The sequence below is a fragment of the Antechinus flavipes genome, chromosome 2, assembly GCF_016432865.1.
Source record: "Antechinus flavipes isolate AdamAnt ecotype Samford, QLD, Australia chromosome 2, AdamAnt_v2, whole genome shotgun sequence".
Lineage (NCBI taxonomy): Eukaryota > Metazoa > Chordata > Mammalia > Dasyuromorphia > Dasyuridae > Antechinus > Antechinus flavipes.
Window position 1 is genome coordinate 205,633,022 of NC_067399.1, and position 19,575 is coordinate 205,652,596.

General features: G+C 37.7%; 1 long non-coding RNA gene across 1 annotated transcript in view; it reads right to left on the bottom strand.

The window, feature by feature from the left end:
- Positions 1–542: 542 nt before the first annotated feature.
- The window catches only part of LOC127548624 (uncharacterized), a 28,486-nt gene continuing 9,453 nt past the window's right edge, over positions 543–19,575 (bottom strand). Inside the window, exons 2-3 of the long non-coding RNA XR_007950443.1 lie at positions 7,047–7,096; positions 543–3,298 (exon numbers count right to left, since the gene is read on the bottom strand). This is a non-coding gene — a long non-coding RNA (uncharacterized LOC127548624). The remainder of the gene's footprint in view (positions 3,299–7,046; positions 7,097–19,575) is intronic.

The window sequence follows — 19,575 nt, forward strand, 5'->3', positions numbered from 1 at the left end:
AGACAAAGTTGGCCTGGATTTAGGGGTGAGAGTGGGAAAAATTCTAATCATTGTTTTTGCCATGGGTCAGTAGTGAGCAATGAATCACCTAGTGGTGAGTCAGTGTGTTGTAAGAGAAAGAGAATACTGAATTTGGAATGAGAGTACTTGTGTTCAACAAGTACAATTTTGCCACTTACAATATATTCAACTTTGTACAAGTTATTTCATTTCTTTGGGCCATGGATTTCTCTTAGCCAAATGAAGGGGTTGGACTTGATTAGCAACTGGTAACCTGAGGTCTATGGATTTGTGAATTTGGATGGGGAAAAAAATTGCATCTTTATTTTTAATAACTTCTAACTGAAATTTATCATTTCCCTTAGTAATTGTATATATAGTATGAATCTACATGTATGTATGTATATACATATATATATACACATATATCTATATACATCTCTATATATGTGTATATATATATACACATATTTATATACATGTTTTTATATATGTGAATATATATATATATATATATACACACATATCTATATACATGCCTCTATATATGTGAATATATATATATATGTTCTGAGAAGGGTTTCATAGGTTTCCACAGATTGCCAAAGAGGTCCATGGCACAAAACAAGTTAGGAAGCCTTAAATTAGATGTTCTCTTAAATCTCTTCCAATTCCAAAATCTATGACCTTAGATGTAGCTGTGGCTGGGCAAAGGAAGGCAGAGACTCTATCTTATGTAGTCAGCACCTCTAGTTACCATGGGACATCAATTTGGTTTATTGATGTAGACAATTTCAATTTCACTGAGTTTGGAATAATCTCCAAAAAAAGCAGGAGAATACCCTCCTATAAGGCTGAAGGGGATCAGGAAGCCATATCTTGCCTCATCTAGAGAGGGAGAATAAAAAATCAGACAATAGCTAGAAATATTGTATTCAGTTTTGGATGCCATCATTTAGAAAAGGAATTGAAAATAAATTGGAGGATATCCAAAGGAAGACAGTCTGAGTAGTGAAGGACCTCAAATTCATGCATATAAGGATCCATTAAAAGAACTGGGAAAGTTAATCTTGGAGAAGAAAAAGCTGAAGAGAAAAAGTTGTGTGTGTGTGTGTGTGTGTGTGTGTGTGTGTGTACAAATGTGGTGTCTTTGAAGTATTTGAAAGACTTTCCTGTTCTACTTGGCCCTCTCAGAGGCTAGAACCAGGAGGGATGAATAGAATTTGCAAGGAAGTAAATTTTGCCTTGATACCAGGGGGAAATGCCCCAACTTCCTAGGATTAGAGTTTTTCCAAGGAGAAATGGTGGACTTCCCAGCACTGGAGTCTTCAAAAACTGTCCTATATCAGATATGCTGTGGTGGACATTTTTTCCCCCCCAAGTATGAGTAGACCTCAATGGCTGTTTAGGTCCATTCCAGCTCTGAGACTCAGGGACATGTGATCCTGAGAGCTGGACAGCAACTCAGAGGGGAAGGAATCCACTTAGCTTCAAAACTCACATAAATATCTTCTACCTTATCTCTACATTTGGTAACAGAGTTTCTTAGAATAAAGTGTTGTTGGAATTCATCCTCCCTTGTAGTATACAATGTGACAACTGTATTTCAGACACAATGGACAGTTTATGTTGTAATGTCTTAAAGCACAAATTCATTTCAATTAGAATTTAGAATTCACACTCCTCACCTCATCTCTGACAATAAGTAGCAATTTGGATGATGGGACTAATAATAAATAATTAACATTTACATATTCCTTTAAAGTTCACAAAGCACTTTCTCATAATGACTTTGTGGGGGTAGGCAGGAATCGGTGATCACATTATTATCCTCATTTTACAGATGGGGAAACAGAGGCTGAGAAAAGGGGAGTGTCTTACCCAAGGTCTAATTGGGAATAAGGAGAGAGTTGAAATCCTCTACTTTTAAATTAAATAGCATTGAGTTGCCTCTCAGTCTTTATGTGTTTCATAACCAGGGATATGTTTCAGACATGAGAGAAATATTTAGATTCACAGGAATATCTGTGGTAGAAGGAACCAGTCCAAATTATTCATTTCATAGGCCCCCAAGAAGAGTCACATAGTCTCCAAACAGCCACAGTCCCTTTCTTAAAATAATGTCCCCCCTTCTTAAAAGAATGGACAAAGGAACAAGTTACTTATAGAGTACTCTAGTTTCCCTTCACTATGCCAAATATTCAGAGTACACCATTACAGACCATAGCTTAGAGCTGGTGGAGATTTTAGAGACCAATCACTTCAACCCCCTCATTTTACAGAGATACTAAATTCTCCTGAGATAGCAATGGATAGAATGCTGGTCTCCGAGTCAGGAAAACCTGAGTTTAAATCCAGCTTCAGACACTTACCAGTTGTATGAGCCTGGCCAAGTCACTTAACCCTGTTTGCTTCAATTTCCCCATCTGTAAAAAAGGTTGGAGAAGGAAATAGCAAACTATTCCAGTACTTTGTCAAGTAAATCACAAATGGAATCAAAAGAGTTGGACATGCCTGAAAATGACTGAACAATAAGTTACTTGTCCAAGGTCACATGCTACTAAATATGAGCTGAAATTTGAATTCAAGTCCTCTTATTCCCCAGAGATGGTGCTCTTTCCACTGTATCATGTAAGAATGATTCTCACTGCAGTCCTTGACCAGATACTGCAGACTACAATGCAGGATGGCTCACCATGCCGAAAGACTATCCTTTGGGACTGACTTCTGAAAGATCACATTTTAAAAAGCCAGCTATTAAAGGGAAGGTAGGATAGTACAGTAGAATGAATACTGGCTGAATAGTCAAGAGATCCAATTTCAAGTTTTAACTCAGCCAATTAGCACCTTGTGTGATCTTTACATCTCTGGAACTCAGCTTCCTTATCTGCAAAATACAAATGTTGGACCAGATGATCTCCAAGTTCCCTTCTAGGCATTATAGTCTACAGATCTACAAATAAATGGTGGTTGTCTTGTAGAAAGACTCTACACCTTCCTCGGCACTGATCTATTGCTTGCTAGAGAGAGGATGCTCTTAGTAACTTGACCGATGTATTGTTCAAGCTTCTGATTGATGAGGAGCAGAGACAGAAATTGACATTGTCTCCCTTCTCCATGGAGGATGTGTTTTTTTCACTGCTCAGGGGCTGTCATCCAAAGCCAAGTGTCTTCCCTGGTTCATGCTAACCCTCAGCGGCCATATTCCCGCTCAATGCTCGCCATCAACTCCTCTTCTGAGCAGTCATACAAGATGGGAGTTTGTCTTTCAGGCCTCTTGCTGCTCCTGGTGGAAGTCCTGTGGGCAAAAAGACATAATAAGGATGCTTAAGAGCAAGAGCTGTCAGACAGAACAATAGAGTCTCAGAGAGTGGAAATCTCAATTTGGTCCCATAGTATGGGCTCAGACACACATACTGAATGTATATCCAGAGGCTCCAGGGTCTAAGGATAAAGAGAATTTTAAATAAAAGTAAGTCTGATACAAAGCACAAATACTATACATCATAGGACCTAAGAAACAGTGATTACCTTGTCCAGTCTTCTCATTTATAGGTGAGGCACAAATAATTTGTGTCATAGTCAGACACAATCTAGGTCTTTAGATTCCTATTTCTGTGCTCTAGTTACTACACCCTGATTCCTACCCAAAAGAATAAAATAATGATAAAGCTGAAAAAAGTCTCAGAAGTCATGGGGGCCATTTCCTTCATTTTACAGATGAGATTCTGGGTAATTCATTTAATTTCTCTGAGCCTCAATTTCCCTGTTTGTAAAACAAGGATAATTAATCATTCTTATACAATACTTACCTCAAATTTTAGAGTGCTTTATCAATGTGAACTATTATTATTGGGAATAGGGAAACTGAGGTCATGGGAAAAGTTATTCAAGGCTACACTGTTGATTTGGGGGTTGGGTTTTTTGTTTTTGTTTTTGGTTTACATCTGGTATTAGTTACTAGCAGTATGACCTGGACAAGTCACTTAACTCGTTTGCCTCAATTTTCTCAACTGTAAAATAGGGGTAATTACAATATCTACCTCTCAGGATTGTTGTGAGGATCAAGTGAGATAATATTTACAAAGAGCTTAGCACAGCACTTTACTAGATGCCTGTTTCCTTTCTTAGAACTAAAGTTTGTTATGAAGTATCCTCAGGCTCAGTTAAGTACTCTTTCCACTAAAATATGTTGCCTAAGAGTTCACTTAGGCCTCTTTGTCCATCTTCTTGGTAAAAGGTGGGAAGCTCATGGTATGGAAGGGAAATCATCTTTTTGCCTTTGGTTTCCTATAATGAATGAATGGCAAATATTTATTAAGCAATTAATATGTATCATGCACTGTACTAAGTGATGGTTATACAAACAGAAAGAAGAGAGTCTGTTGTCAAGGAGGCAGTGAGGTGGTGCAGTAGATAGGGCATTGCACCTAGAGTCAGGAAGACAGAATTTCAAACCCTGGCTCAAATGTTACTTGGGAAAGTATCATAACTCCTCTCAGCCTCAGTTTCTTTATCTGAAAAATAGGGATAACAATAGCACCTACCTTATAGTGTTGGTCATAAGGTTCAAATGAGATGACGTGTAATATGTTCTGCAAATCTTATAGCTATATATTTTTTCCTAGTAGAGGAAGACAACACATTAAGGAAAGTTTAGCTTCTGAGAATATGAAAAGGCATAGAATCAAAAGGGTGTAGCTACAGCAAGGTCTGCATATCTGATCCACCACCACTGGGAAAAGTGGAGTGAGTTTGTGAGTCAGAGTGGAGAGAGATTATTGAATTTTTTCAGGCAAGGATGGGAATTAGGGTTTGTGTGTGTGTGTGTGTGTGTGGACTTAGATGGGGCAAAAAAGAAAGAAGTCAGCTTGTGCCCATTATCACCTATTGTAGTTTCTTTTAATAACTGCATAGACTCTACTTTACAGCCTGGCTGACCTGGTTGTGGAGTGTGACTAAGGTCCTTAGAAGCAAAATTGGTGATATAAGAGAGGCTGAAATGCCCATCTTACTAATGTGAACTTCCCAAGGGTGGTGACCAACTATAGTTCATATTTGGTTCTGAAATTGTGAGATATAGTATTCCCAAAATAGGTTCCCATAACCTCCGACCTTGGTATGCCCAAGAAAATAGGGGAGTGCTTGGGAGTCATTGCCAATGGCAAAACTATTACTGATATTGGGACAAAAGAGTTATTTATTGCCACCTAGTCACTAGATGATCTTATGATCATCTTATAATCTCCATCAGCACTTGTTGCTGAAATGGGAAAAGGGCAACAAATAGGTGAGAAACAGAAGTTTTACAATATTTTCATAGCAATTGACCCTAGTGATCAGTGATAGTGGAACCATTATATTAGAACACTACCACATCTATTTCTAATATGCTGCATTGGGTCTAATTCAATGATAATGTATTAAGCATCTACTATGTGCAAGATAGTGGTTTTGCAGTTGGTTAGTCAACTAGCATTTTATTAAGTACCTACTACGTGTCATACTATGCTAAGTACTGGTGATACAAAGAAAGGAAAAAAAGAGTCTCTGCTCTCAAGTTGCTTCCAGTCTAATAGGGGAAGTTCAGATGAGATCAGTTTATAGTAAATTCAGGTATCTGATGCCTTTAAGCAGTAGTGGGTGAGGACTGATGGGTTGTGAATGGCAGGATAAAGGAAGCAGCATGGCTAAAAGGAAAAGATGTGGCTTTGCCAAAACCGTTCCCTAATTTTATGGAGCTACTCTCTATGGGGAAATAGAACATAGAAGCAGATAAAGTAATATAAGGTAACCTGAGAAGGAAGACAATATTAACAGTGAGTGGCATCCAGAAAAACTTTGCATAGGAGGTGAAACTTCCTATGAGCTGAATTTTGAAGAAAGCTGAAGATTCTAAATAGCAGAGGTAAGGAAGAAATGTTTTCCAGGCATGGGGAAGTAGATATGGAAACAGAATGTTGTTTTTGGATGGCATCAAGGAGATTTGTTTGGCTGGAGGTAGGGTGGGGGTGTGTGTATGTGACAAAGTCAGATCTGTACTTTAGAGAAAATATTTTGGCAGCTGCATAGAGGATGGATGAGAAAAAAGAAGAGACCAGAAGCAGGAAGAACTAGGAGGCTAGCCTAATAATAGCCTAGACCTTAGATAATAAGGGTCAATAAGGAATAGAGAGAAAAGAGGGAGATGATGGAAAAGATGTATATATATATTATGGTAACAGAATGGGCAGAGACTTAGATATTGCTTGGATGAGTAGTATAAGGAAGAGGGAAGAACCAAAGATGACTTGCAAATTTGTATGACTAGAAGGATGGTACTGTCAAGGGTATGTTGCTAAAATGGATAAGTACTGGGCTATTTGGAAAAAATCAACCACATATACTTTAAATTGAATCTATATTATTAATATTTTCTTAAGTGTAAATAATCATCAACAAAAATAAAACAAGCTCTGATTTGCAGAGATTAATGATTTCTCACATATACTCATAGTTAAAATCTAATAATTCTTTTTTAGGGATGGGAGAGATAATGAATTCTATATTTATTATTTGTATTAAGTTTGAGATAAATATGGGACATATAGGTGAAGATATCCAAAAGGGTTGTTGTTGATTTAAAAAAAAACTCAAGTTTCATAAGTAGGTATATATATATATATACATATATATATATATATATAGATATAGATAGATATAGATAGATATATATAGATATATATAGATATATAGATATAGATATAGATACATACATACATACATATATATAGTTTTTTTATTTTTTGGAATCACCTGAATAGAGTTAATTAATTCATGAGAATTGATGAAATCTCCAAGTGGATATAAATATACATTTAGGAACTAGGAAAGTGACTCCAAGTGGGTTTGGGGGTGGGGATAAAAGTGACCGAGGGGCTTATGCTGATATAATGATAAAAAGTTTACTAATTGTCTGCAGAAGAACAATCATGTTCTAAGGATTAGGGACTCATTGGCTAATCCCCCTTTATAGTGGTAAAAAACAGGATTTCCATGATACTTACTCAAAGTTGTTATTATTCTCTATATCTTGGGTGCTTTGAACTGGAGATACCTTGGGAATAATAGAATGAAAAAGCATTAGAGAGCTATCAGAGTGGTAGATGCAATATCCAAGCCAAATACTTGCTGTAAGATGCTGATAACTTCACCTTCAAACATATAACATTAAACAACTGACTAAAGTCAGTACCTGACTTTTAAAATTATTCATTTATTCAGAAAACTTATTTATTAAGAGCCTGATATATACAGAGCACTGTGTTAGGTATAGAGAGTGACCCAAAGTTTAGACAAGATCTAATGCCTGCCCTCACATAATTTATAGCTTACTAAGGAAATAAAATATAAACAGATATCAATATTGTATATTATGTGATAACTAAATTAGAGGTTTGCCCCCCCCAAAAAAAAACAAAAAACAAAAAAACCAAAAAAAAAAAAACAAACTCGAAACAAAACAAACCACATGCTGAGTCTGGGATTGAAAATCTTTAATGACTTGGAGGATCAGGGGATCAGGCAAGGCTTTATAGAAGAGGTGGCATTTGGACTGGGCTTTAAAGGATAATTAAAAATTCAATATATGAAGAATCATATATTATTCTGATTATTTTGGGGGGATTTCAGGCACACAGAAAGAACAGCATAAGTAACAGCATGGAGGTGGGAAAGCAAAAAGCAATTTTAGAAATCAGTGCATGATCATTTTACCACAGTATAGAATACAGAGAGGGAAAGTTTTATGATATAAATTTGAACAGATAATTTTATACTAGAATGTTCTTTGATATCAGGGACTATGTTGTTTTTTTCCTAGCCCCAGAGCCTAGTATAGACCTGCACATTTAGTAGGTACCATTTTTTTGCATTGTTTTTCATTTTTGAACATATTTTCCTTTGTGCTATCTTGCAGCTGATCCTATTTCATTGTGGGCTTGAATGATCTTTGAAACCCTTGACTTCACCCAACCAAAAGTTATTGTAATATCATGTTGGAAATGTGTGCTACAAATAGCTACACATTTTACATGATTCCTTCAAGTAACATTCATTCTTTCAAACTACAGAATTAAGAATGCAACAAAAGGGACCAATGAAACCACTGTCTATGGTATGAAGTTCATTCCATCATGATCATGATTGTCACAAGACACAAACATATTAAAATTATTACTTGCAACCACAAGAGTGTCCGTGATGCTGAGATAGTCTGGGACAGTCTTCAGCAGGTGGTTTTGGGAAAGCCAATTTGCCAGAATGAACTAAAAATTACAGCCTCCTACACGAAGCCACCAAAGTATTCAGCCTTTGGAGATGAGACTTTTTTTGAATATACAAATGCAGGAAATTGTCAAGATTGCCACTCTCTATGATGATGTTGAATATAAAGACTGTATATGTTTATTATGTAGTACCACCAACAGCAGACTACCAAAGTATTCTCTCCATGATACCTCCTTCCTGAAGATATCTTATCAATACTTGTGAATTGGCTGCTTTCAGATAGAAATGAAATGTTTTCTTTCTAGTTACAGGTCAAAAATCTTTTCAGTTCCACGCTCTCCACAAGAGAACTGTCAATATGCGATCACTAGGTTGAAAAAAAGGGCTATTAGGCTTTCCATAAGTTTTCTTTTTGTCTCTTTAGGCAAAGTCTGTCTCAAAGATCTTACTTTCAGCCTGGTCCAGACATCAAGCCTCCCTGCAACAGATTTGAAAGAGCAGGTGTACAGATGGGATCTCTGGACATTTGGAAGGAGATTTAACATTTCTATTTGTTTTGTTTTGTTTTTTTCTTTTTCTTTTTCTTTTTTTTTTTAATTACCCAGGCATGGGTTCTGTCAGTAACACATTTCTATTTGTTAAAATGGAGCATAGCACTTTTCAAAAAATTTATTTCTTGTTCCAAGTAATTAGTATACTACTTAGAGGTCTCTCTCTCTCTCTCTCACTCTTCTTTGAAATGCATTTGTATTTTAAGTTTATTGGAAGATAGGTTCTATATTGCTTGTACTGGTGCACAAAAAGTGCTAGGTAATAGCATAGAATCTTGAATATCAGGTTAATAAATTTGAACTTTGTCTTGTGGGAAATGAGGAACTAGAGGAGTTTTTAAGTGGGGGTGGTGGCAATGTTATGTTGTGTTATGTTAATGATATTATGAGAATAAACCTCTCCATTTCCTGTAAATCCAGTTGGTGAACCTTCCAGATTATGACATTACAATATATAATTCTTAGGCTCAGTGACAATATCCAGATCCATATTGGGGATTCCTCCCTGGAGCCAGCCTTCAGGCTCTGAGTGCAGCCCAGTGGAGAAATAGTAATGAAAACAAGGTTAAATTTAGAGTTGAATAAATAACAACTAGAATTTATATGGTGCTTAAATATTTTCAAAGTATAACTTTACATGTGTTCACTCATTTGATCTTCATCATAATTTGGTGAAGTAGTTATCCCCATTTTACAAATGAGGAAACTGAGAGTGAGAGGTTAAATGACTTGCCCAGGGACACACAGATAGAAAATGTCTGAGGTAGGATTTGAATTCATGTCTTCCTGGTTCCAAGTCTGATTGTCTATGTACTGAACCTTCTAGTTATCTCTAATGACAGGTTCAAATCCTAGCCCTGCTGCTTATTACCTTTGTGACTTTGTACTAATTATTTCACTTCTCTGGGCCTCAGTTTTATCATTGTTAAAATGAGGAGTTTAGACTAGATGATCCCTAAGGTCCCTTCTAGTTTTGTAGCTTAGGATCTTAATACTTAAAATAAAACTCATGTGACTGGTTCAACCAGTTCAATGCCTTCTCTCATCTGAAAGTTCAGAGAACACTACAGCTTCTGTCAATTCAGCAATCCTGAGCAGTTCTTCTCAGAAACTCTGCCCCTAGACACCTTCAGCCATACCAGAAGGAGGCCACTAGGCTCAGAATTATTTTGCTTTGGCAACTGAAATATTGAACTTGGTTGGGTACCACCTAGTGTTGTACTAGTACCAAGAAGGATTACTTGCCAGCTGGTCACAGATGGCAACCCAACTGATGTACCTGTCTTTTTGTTTATCTTATCTCAATTTTATTTACCAAAGTCTTCTGTTAGTTCATCATGGCTGAAGATCATTCTGGGCTGCGAAAGGTTTGGACAGAGGGAAATAAGTTCTGTTAGTTTCTATCAAGCTAGAAGAACTTCAGATTTGAATTTGGGAGTTGACTGTATGTCTATTTTCTGGGGAATTCATTTGATCCTCATCATAATCTGGTGGTGTGGTTATCCCCATTTTTCAGATGAAGAAACTGAGGCTGAGAGGTTAAATGACTTGCCCAGGGACACACATGTAGTAAATGTCTGAGGCAGGATTTGAACTCATGTTTAAAGCCTCATTAAAGGAATGTTAGTCTATAGAGATGGTGATTTTTTTTGGGGGGGAGGGGTTGCTTATAAAAATCATCTACTGATGGATTGAAGATGAATCAAGTCAATGAATAAGGTGCCCACGTTGATAAAACCATTGATTCTTGAAGTAATCTCCCAGTTCTATTTCTCCTTCATTAATACAATATTGTTCTTCATGATTCTTCTTAGGAAGGGAATCTGGAGACTAACAAACATGATAGTGGGGCTTTGGAAAGATCTGGGAATCTAGAGATAAAGTTTGAATCCTAACTCTGTTGATGACTATCTGTGAGACTGTGGGCTAGTCATTTCCCTTCTGCTGACTCTCCATGTCCTTTCCTGAATACTGTTTTATAAGGTCATAGATACAGAGTTTTATGGGGCCTCAAAAGCTATTCAGTCACCTCATTTTTTTTAAATGAGGAAAATAATGATCAGGTAAACTAAGTGATTTTTCCAAGATCATACAGGTAGTAAGAATCAGTGGTGGGATTTGAAACCAGATCCAAGGCTCTTTGACACTGATTCTTAAAGTCATTGGAGTCTTCAGACTCTGTAAGAAGCCATAGTAGCTTCTATGGAACTGGAAGGCACCTTAGAATCCAACCCTGCTATTTTGCAAGTGAAGAAACAGAGGTCCCCAGAGGTAGATTGATTTGTTCATGATTGCCTAGCTAGTAAGCATCAAAACTGGGATCATAACCTAAATCTTCTGATTCCAAATCCAGTGGTCCTTGCACTAAATCTCACTGCATCCTCCCTGATTTTCAATTCAAAGAGCTACTGTTCCAAGCAAAAGGAGTTGGGTTCAAATCTCACTCTGATTCTCCTCAATTTCTGGTGACCTTCTGAAGCAAATCCCTTAACCTCCCTGATTCTCAGTCCCTTCATCTGTAAATTCAGAGGGTTGCATACTTCCCGTTACTCAATGCAAAGAACACTGGTTCTGAAGCCAAAAGGCTTGGATTCAAATCCCCCTCTGATTCTTACCATCTGGATTCCTTCTTCCTTTCAAATTTCATTCTATAATTCTATAATCTTAGAATCTAAACCTTTTAACTTCCTATTACCTTTTGGATACAATGATTTATGGCTTCCTTGTTACCAAGGTAAGTCAGTAGTCATACCTAAGAAGTTAGTAGGTTAGTGAAGAAAGGTTGGGCACTGTGACTGGGTGACTGTTCTTCTCTACAAACTCTTTGATGCACTCAACGGCTGTTTCTTTTTTTCACAGAGACTAGCTGGAGAATATTCCTTTAAACCCTAGCAAACCAATGATAATGCCTGAGACATGGTCTGAGAAGAGGATTGGATAGAATATTTTTATTAATGGAATCTAGCATGGCCTTACTTTTTTTTTTCTTTTTGACCACCATATTATACTACAGACTCATGTTGACCTTGTTGTCCCCTAAAACACTCAGATACTTTTTACATTTGCCATCAGTCCCTTCCTTTAAGATCTAACCATGCTAATACTATCCTTTGAATTATCCACCACCATGCGGCTAACCATTTAATTTAAATTTTGTACTAGCAAGAAATTTTTACTGTCTACACTTGAGTATAGATTGGAGTCTTAGAGAAATAAAGTGATTTGCTAATATTCACTAGGGTAGTAACTGTCAGAGTCAGGGTTCAAATGTAAATTTCCTGATTCTAGAACCCATGTTCTTTTCCCTACTCCACTTATATATTCTCAGAACTGTTAGGGAAAGAGATGGGATAGCATCAGGATTTTTAAATCTAGTTGTAGAGATAATGAGATAAATAAGTGAATATTACTAACCAGATAATATAAAATAAAATGATAAAATATAAAATAAGAATGCTGGAATATCATAGTTGTGTTGGTGTTTCCTTTCTGGACAATGAAGTCCATGAAATCAGGGATCCTGCAAATAGAAACTTTTGATAAATGTTGCATCAATTGGCTTAATGAAGTAGTATTTCAGTCAACAAATCTTGTGCAAATTCTGCCTACTAGAGTCACATTTCTTTGAGTTCCTAAGAGCAGGAAAAAAGATGAGAAGTTTTTGTCTAAAAGATATTTATAGCTAAGTGATAAGAACATAACATGGATATCTTGCAACAAAGGACCCTTCAGGTGTATAGGAAAAGTTTAGAGGAAGAAATTTTACACAAGCAAAGGCCTGGACATTGAGGAAGGAAGCTCAAATAAGTCCATTTAAAACACTTGAAAAGTTGTTTCTTTCCCACCCAAGAAGGTGTTTTATTCAACTGCATCCTGGCCTACAAAAGCCATGCACATACATCAGATAACTTCTCAGAGCTCATGGTCATTTCAACGTTGGGTCCATAGGCCTCTATTTTCTTCTCTGTGTATTTTAACTATAGGACAGCAACCCAAGCAACCCCATGCCTGACTAGCAGCTAGGTGAGAAAGTGAATTGAGCACTGGATCTACTGTCAAGAAGACCCAAGTTAAAATCTGGCTTCAGATACTTTGTGACTCTGGGCAAATTACTTAATCTGGTCTATCTCAGTTTCCTCAACTGTAAAATTGGGATGATAATATCACCTACTTCCTGGGGTTGTAATGAGGTTAAAATAAAACACTCTGTATAGAATCCTTTGAATTCCTATTATGATTACGCCGATCTTTATGAGTTGTCATGTACAAAAAAATTCATCATTTGATAGCAGAGTATGTAAATCCATCTTTCTTTCTGACACTTTCTAATGGGCACTTTTAATTGTTCTCTTTTTCTTGTCTTCCTCGTGGAAAATAGTGACCTTCTACTAGGTATTCAAGTTTGAAGCTGGATAGAGTGATAATGATAGACCTAGTGAATGTGTTTTAGAGATTTTATTCTGAGGTCCTTTGTGATTCTGCAATTCAGTGACTAAAATTCAGATTAGCCTTTGTGTTTACTAAGTGTCTCTTCCTTATTCTGTGTCTCTTTTTCTTTATAAATTGAAGGGTAGAGAGGAGTGGGTAGATATTCCTGTGGACAATGAATGACACAATATCTCCCTCTTGCGGCCATATGGCAGCACCAGCCTTTCCCGGAGCTATTCAGGACAAGCGTCAACATTAGCTGGAATCCCCACTCAGGGGCAGGGTGGCAGAGATCAACCGGAACTTGGTTGGACCTGTTCTTGATCCAGCAAGGCTCAGGATGTTTGTGGCTTTAGTTGCTGTCCCTGGAGCATGTACTGCATTATTTGAAAAAATCTACAGAGACCAGGAAGAGCAAAAAGAAATGCTTACCTGCTTGAACGTACTAAGCAAGAGCTATTGACAAGAATTCAGAAAAAGTTTCTGTTCAGGTATGCTTAGGTTGCTCAGACTGAGGTGTGTGCCTGGACACACACACACACACACACACACACACACACACACACAGCCATTTTCAAAAATCTCAAACAGACCCTACCCAAGCCCACAGAAAAGCTTCATTTAAGACTTAAAAAAACAAACAAACAAAAAATAAATGGATTCTTTTAGGCAAGAAAATGTTTGAATTGTTTAGGAATATGAGCTAAATTAAACAAATATTTATTGAATCAAGACTAAAAACTTACTCACTTCAAGAAAGAGAAATTAAATTCAGAAGTTTTAACATTAAAAATCTTAAAATTTCTTGCTCTTTGTGACTGTTGCTAAAATACTGAGTCAAGCATTTTTTCAGCATGAGAATTGGTCCAATCAATTAATCTGTGGTTTTGATATACAGGACTTCATGTAATATTTCAAAAGATCCATGTTCATGTTGGTGTGGGTATTGTACTGCTTGCTGTCATCCTCACCTCCTCACTTATACTCATCTCATTTATCCAGATTAGCAAGATCTGGGCAAGTCATCTAACCATTGTTTACCTGTTTCTTCAACCTATAAAATGGAAATAATGTTAGGACCTACCTTCCGGGGTTGTTGTGAAGATCAAACAAGATAATTGTAAAAATCACTTAGTATAGTTCCTGGTACATACTAGGTACTTTATAAACTTTAGCACTCTTTCTTTCTCCTCTTTCCTTCTTCCCTTCCCTCCCTCCTTTTACTCTCTCTTTCTCTGCCCTTTCCCTTCTTCCCTCTCCTCCTTCTCCTTTTCCTTCTTCTTCTCATCTTCTCCTACTTCTTCTGCTTTTTCTTCCTCCTCTTTCTTTTCCTTTGCTTTTCTTCTTCCTCCTCTTCTTCTTCTCTGTGTTCTTCCTTTCCTCCCTCCATCTCTCCTCTCCCTCTCTCCCTTTCCCTTTATAGCACACCACTCTGGTACTCTTATGACCTCAAACCTGAACAATTGCAATAGCCTCCTCTTTGGTCTCACCACCTCAGACCTCTCTCCACCTTCTCCAAATCATACTCCTAACTAAGCTGCCAAGATGATTTTTCTAAAGCAGAGATGACTCAAAAAACTCCCATTATTTCTTTATATCTCCAAGATGAAATATAAAAATATAAAAGAGCTTTTAAAGCTCTCCACAGCCTCATGCCTTTTACCTTTATCTTCTACATAATCTACAATCCAGCAATATAGGTCTCCTTGCTGTTCCTCATATATAACATTTTATTTCTTCACTCCAATGCCTTTTCACTGCATGTCTTCCATGTGCAGAATGTTCTTTCTCCTCACTTCCATCCTCTACTCTTCCTTTAAGACTCAGTTTACATCCCATTTTCTGCAAGAGAGCCTTCTCTCTGGGATTCCCTTTCATTTACTCTGTATATCTCGTATGTACAGTTATTTGCCATTGTCTCCCTCATTAGAATGTTACCCTTTAAGGGCAGGAACCATATTTTTGCCTTTCTTTGCATCCTGGGCACTTATCACAGGGCCTGGCATGTAGTTTGCCCTTAATAAAGGCTAATTCATTCTAACTACAATTCACTCTAATTCAGGTAAAAGTAAGAGATGGGGACTTTCCATGAGAAAAATAAGTTTCTGTAGTATAACAGTTGGCCTGAGTGGCCCTTTTGGGAATCAGTTGACCAGAGGCTAACGAAACTGAAGATATGTTGATTAGTCTGAGGCACGTGGTCCAGGAAGTTTACTCTGAAACAGAGATTACAATTTCCAAAAGGGGCAATTGGAAACCAGAGCAGGGTAGGTCCTGAAGCTAAGCAAAAGACAACAGGGTAGCTACAGAGAAGCTGAACAGTACAGAATAGCAGCAATGGGTGGATTGAGCAGATTTTGGCTACTACAGTAAGGTAGAGAACTTCCAGTCCACAATGGAGTCCCTGGACCACACCAAGTAGCCTTAAGCAAAGCTTAACAGATTCACGTGGGAGGAATTTCCTGGGTGCAATGCAAAGCACTTAGGCCAAAACCCCAGTTCCTTTTTGAGGTCTGGGGAGTCATTCTTTTCCCACTGAAGCATGACTATGTGGGAGATTATATCTGTTAGTGTGTCTGGGAGTGAGGTAGAGACCTGATATAGATCTAGTGCTTTATTTGCCCTATTTATTTTGCTATCCTGTCTAGATAAATATTTTGCTTTAAGTTATGATTCCTGGCCTGCTGTAGAGAATGTACTGGATCCTTGAGGGCATTAGACAAATATTGTCTTCTTTCCCTTATTGAACTCAAGAAGCCATATGATTCTGGAATTCAGGGGATATCCATTCTATATGCAATACTGCCATCAACCCAAGTCGAATGGGTTTCACTTTAAACAAAGAATTGGGAAAGGTAGAGGAAAAAGTCCTATGAGCTTAGTGTAATGGTGTAGTGTAGACCAGATCACTGAATTGGAATCAAAGGACCTGGATTTGGGCCAGTACTTTCTCCTGCTCAGGTCCAAGTTTATTTATTTGAAAAAAAGAGACATTTAGATGTAATGTTGAAGGTCCCCCTTCCAGATATAAATCCTATCATTTGTGCTCTCTCTGATTCTATCAGAGTCTGTCTCTGCCACAAGAGGGCAATATTACACAGTAGGTAATCATTAGAAATGCCTAAAACTCCCCAGACTGTGGGTGTGCCCCCAGAGCTAGTGCTTGCCGCCTGGTTTGCCACTGAGATTGACAAAGTTTCATGGAGTTTATCTGATCCCTACAAATCCAGGACTCACAGAATAGTTGAAAGAACATTAGGCTTAGAATCAGCACACCCCCATTCTCATGCTGACTCTCAAAATAACTTATCTTTTATCTTTTGTCAAGCTGATTCCCCTTTCTGGGTCCCAGATCTCTTCTTTGTAAAAGGGTCTCTCACATTCATTCCAATTCTAACATTCAGCATGCTAAGGTTCCTTCTGGCCCTGATGGTTTGCATTCTAAGATCCCCTCCAGCTCTGATATTTTAGGTTCAATCCCTCTTCTGAGTAAATGCAGACCATGTTGGGCAACGTTCAGCAAACATACCTTCTTGCCTATCAGAAAGGCAGTTTTACATAAGGAAAATAAGGGGAATGACCCAGTCAGACCCCTCCCTGTTGCCATACCAACTGTCCACTCATACTTCCCATGAGGAGAATATTTTCAAAGCCACAGATATTTTCTCCCCAGTGGAGAAGGGAAAAGGGAAATCAGAAACCAAGTTTAGGCTCCTGAAGAAAACCATGGCATTTAAAAAGAATGGATAAATCTTAGTTCAGCCCAAACCATCACATTGACATTGCTCACCAATTACCCTATGAGCTCCCTTCTTGTCAGCCCTGAGTTCTTTGCACTAGAACCTATGATGCTTCTCTAGGCAGGGGAGTGACTATGTAGATTGGAAATCCTCTACTGATTTATTCTGGGGCTTTAGCTTGTTGCTGGGTTATCTTCATTCCAGTTTAGCAATGGCACCCCCAAGGAGAGTAAGGAAAAAACTTCCTTTTGGAGGCCACAATATTCTCTGCCAGAACACAATTTAATCTTTGCCAAAATGCTAGAAAAGGGCTTTCTTTGCCTAAGGAGAAGCAGCAGGTTCTCCAGAAGCTTCCCAGGAAATCTGGCCACAGACTTAAAAGTTTATTTGTTTGATTTTTCCCTCCATTATTGGAGCTATAATTTAAGTGATTTGGGTGAAGAACTTCCCCTATCAAAGCAGATCTGCTCTCTTAGAATCTCAGACAATTGCCCAGAGTTCCCATTTCTATTTTAAGCTTTAGGGTTTGAAAAATGCTTTTCTTGTAACCACTCTGAAAGGTAAATAGTTTGATTATCCCCAATTTATAGATGAGGGAGACATTGAGAGATTACCAATAACTCCCATTGGCTTTCATCACAATACAGGATGGGTCATACAAGGTATTCTTTACATATGAGCAAACTGAAACCTAGAGTAGTGAAGTACCTTCCCCAAAGTCACATAGTAAAGGAAAGGGCCAGGGTTCATATTCTGCTCTTTTGATGCTAAGTCCAGGGGTCTCCCAGTGAACTAAATTGACCCTTGCTTTGAGGATTTAATTAATTATTTTGATAGAAGCCATAAATGTATCACATGCCACTGAGGGAAAATAGAAACTTTCTGAAGAGAGGCAGCTAATAGCCTAGTGATGTCAGCATTGGAGTTGGAGTCAGGAAAACTTCAGTTCAAATCCTGCTTTAGACTCTTACCAGCTATGTGACCTTATCTAAGTTACTATTTAGCCCTCTTACCTTACACTCATAAAATCATCCTGTGTCTCAGTCATAAGATAGGAATAATAAAAGCACTCATGTCCTAGGATTGTTGTGAAGATAAAATAAGTAGTCCTGGAGTCAGAAGACCTGAATTTAAGTCCTGCTTAAGATACTAGTTGTCTAGTATCTGGGTAAGTCACTTGCCTCTGTTTCCTCATCTGTAAAATGAGCTAGAGAAGGAAATGGTTCTGGTATCTTTGTCAAGAAAACCTCAAATGAGGTACGAGACCGAAATAACAAAAACATGTGTAAAGTGCTTTGCAAACCTCAAAATACCATATAAATGCTAGCTATTAGTTTCATCTTTATCACCATAAGTATCTTCATCTTTGCCTCTGGTTTTTCCTGGCTTCCTTCAGGATGCAGCTGGTTTTAGTTGTTGTTTGTCCTTTGCTCCTCAAACAGGGCCATGACATCAGGAAGGTGCTGCCATGACATTCGAGTGAATTGGAGTTGAGTGAGGGAGGGCTGTGGCCTGCCTCACTTCCCCTCTAGAGCCATCTGGGTCCAGTGGTCAGATATGGATCAGGAAGCCTGGGGATGGCCATGGATGGATGCAATGGGAGAATGCGGCCTTTTTAAGCTAAAGTCCTCAACAGGTCTCAGTTTGATTGAGGCTGCACCCATTCAGTGATTAAAGCTGGATAAGAAAGAAATGAGTCAAGGGATGGTCTCTTTTACTCAGTCTTTAAAAAAAAAAAGGAATTAATCTAGGAGGGGAAGACTCTCAGGGTTTCTACATGAAACCTTATCTGACTTCCCTTCAAAGCTAGTGCTTTCAGGAACTGGAAACTGAGTGGATGCCCATCAGTTGGAAAAAAGCTAAATAAGTTATGGTTTATGGAATATTGATGTTATGGAATATTATTGTTCTGTAAGAAATGATTAGCAGGATGATTTCAGAGAGACCTGGAGAGACTTACATGAACAATGCTAAGTGAAGTGAATAGAACCAAGAGAATATTGTACACAGCAGCAAGAAGATTATATGATGATCAGCAGTGATGGATGTGGCTCTTTTCAACAATTTGATGATTCAGGCCAATTCCATGATCTTATGATGGAGAGAGCCATCTTCACCCAGAGAGAGAATTGTGGGTACTGAATGTGGATTGCAATCTAGTATTTTCACTTTTTTTTTTTTTTTTTTTTTTTTTTTTAGTCTTCTTTGCTTGCTTTTTTTTTCTTTCTCATTTTTCCCCTTTTTGATCTGATTTTTCTTATACAGCAAGATAAGTATGGAAATATGTATAGAAGAATTGTACAAGTTTAACATCTATTGGATTATTTGCTGTCTAAGGGAGGCAGTGATGGGGAAAGAGGGAGGAAAAAATTTGGAGCACAAGGTTTTACAAGGGTGAATATTGAAAACTATCTTTGCATATATTTTGAAAATAAAAAGCTATTTTTTTTATTATAGCTTTTTACTGACAAAACATATGCATGGGTAATTTTTCAACATTGACACTTGCAAAAACTTCTGTTCCAACTTTTCCCCTCCTTCCCTCCACCCCCTCTCCCAGATTTAACAATACATGTTAAATATGATAA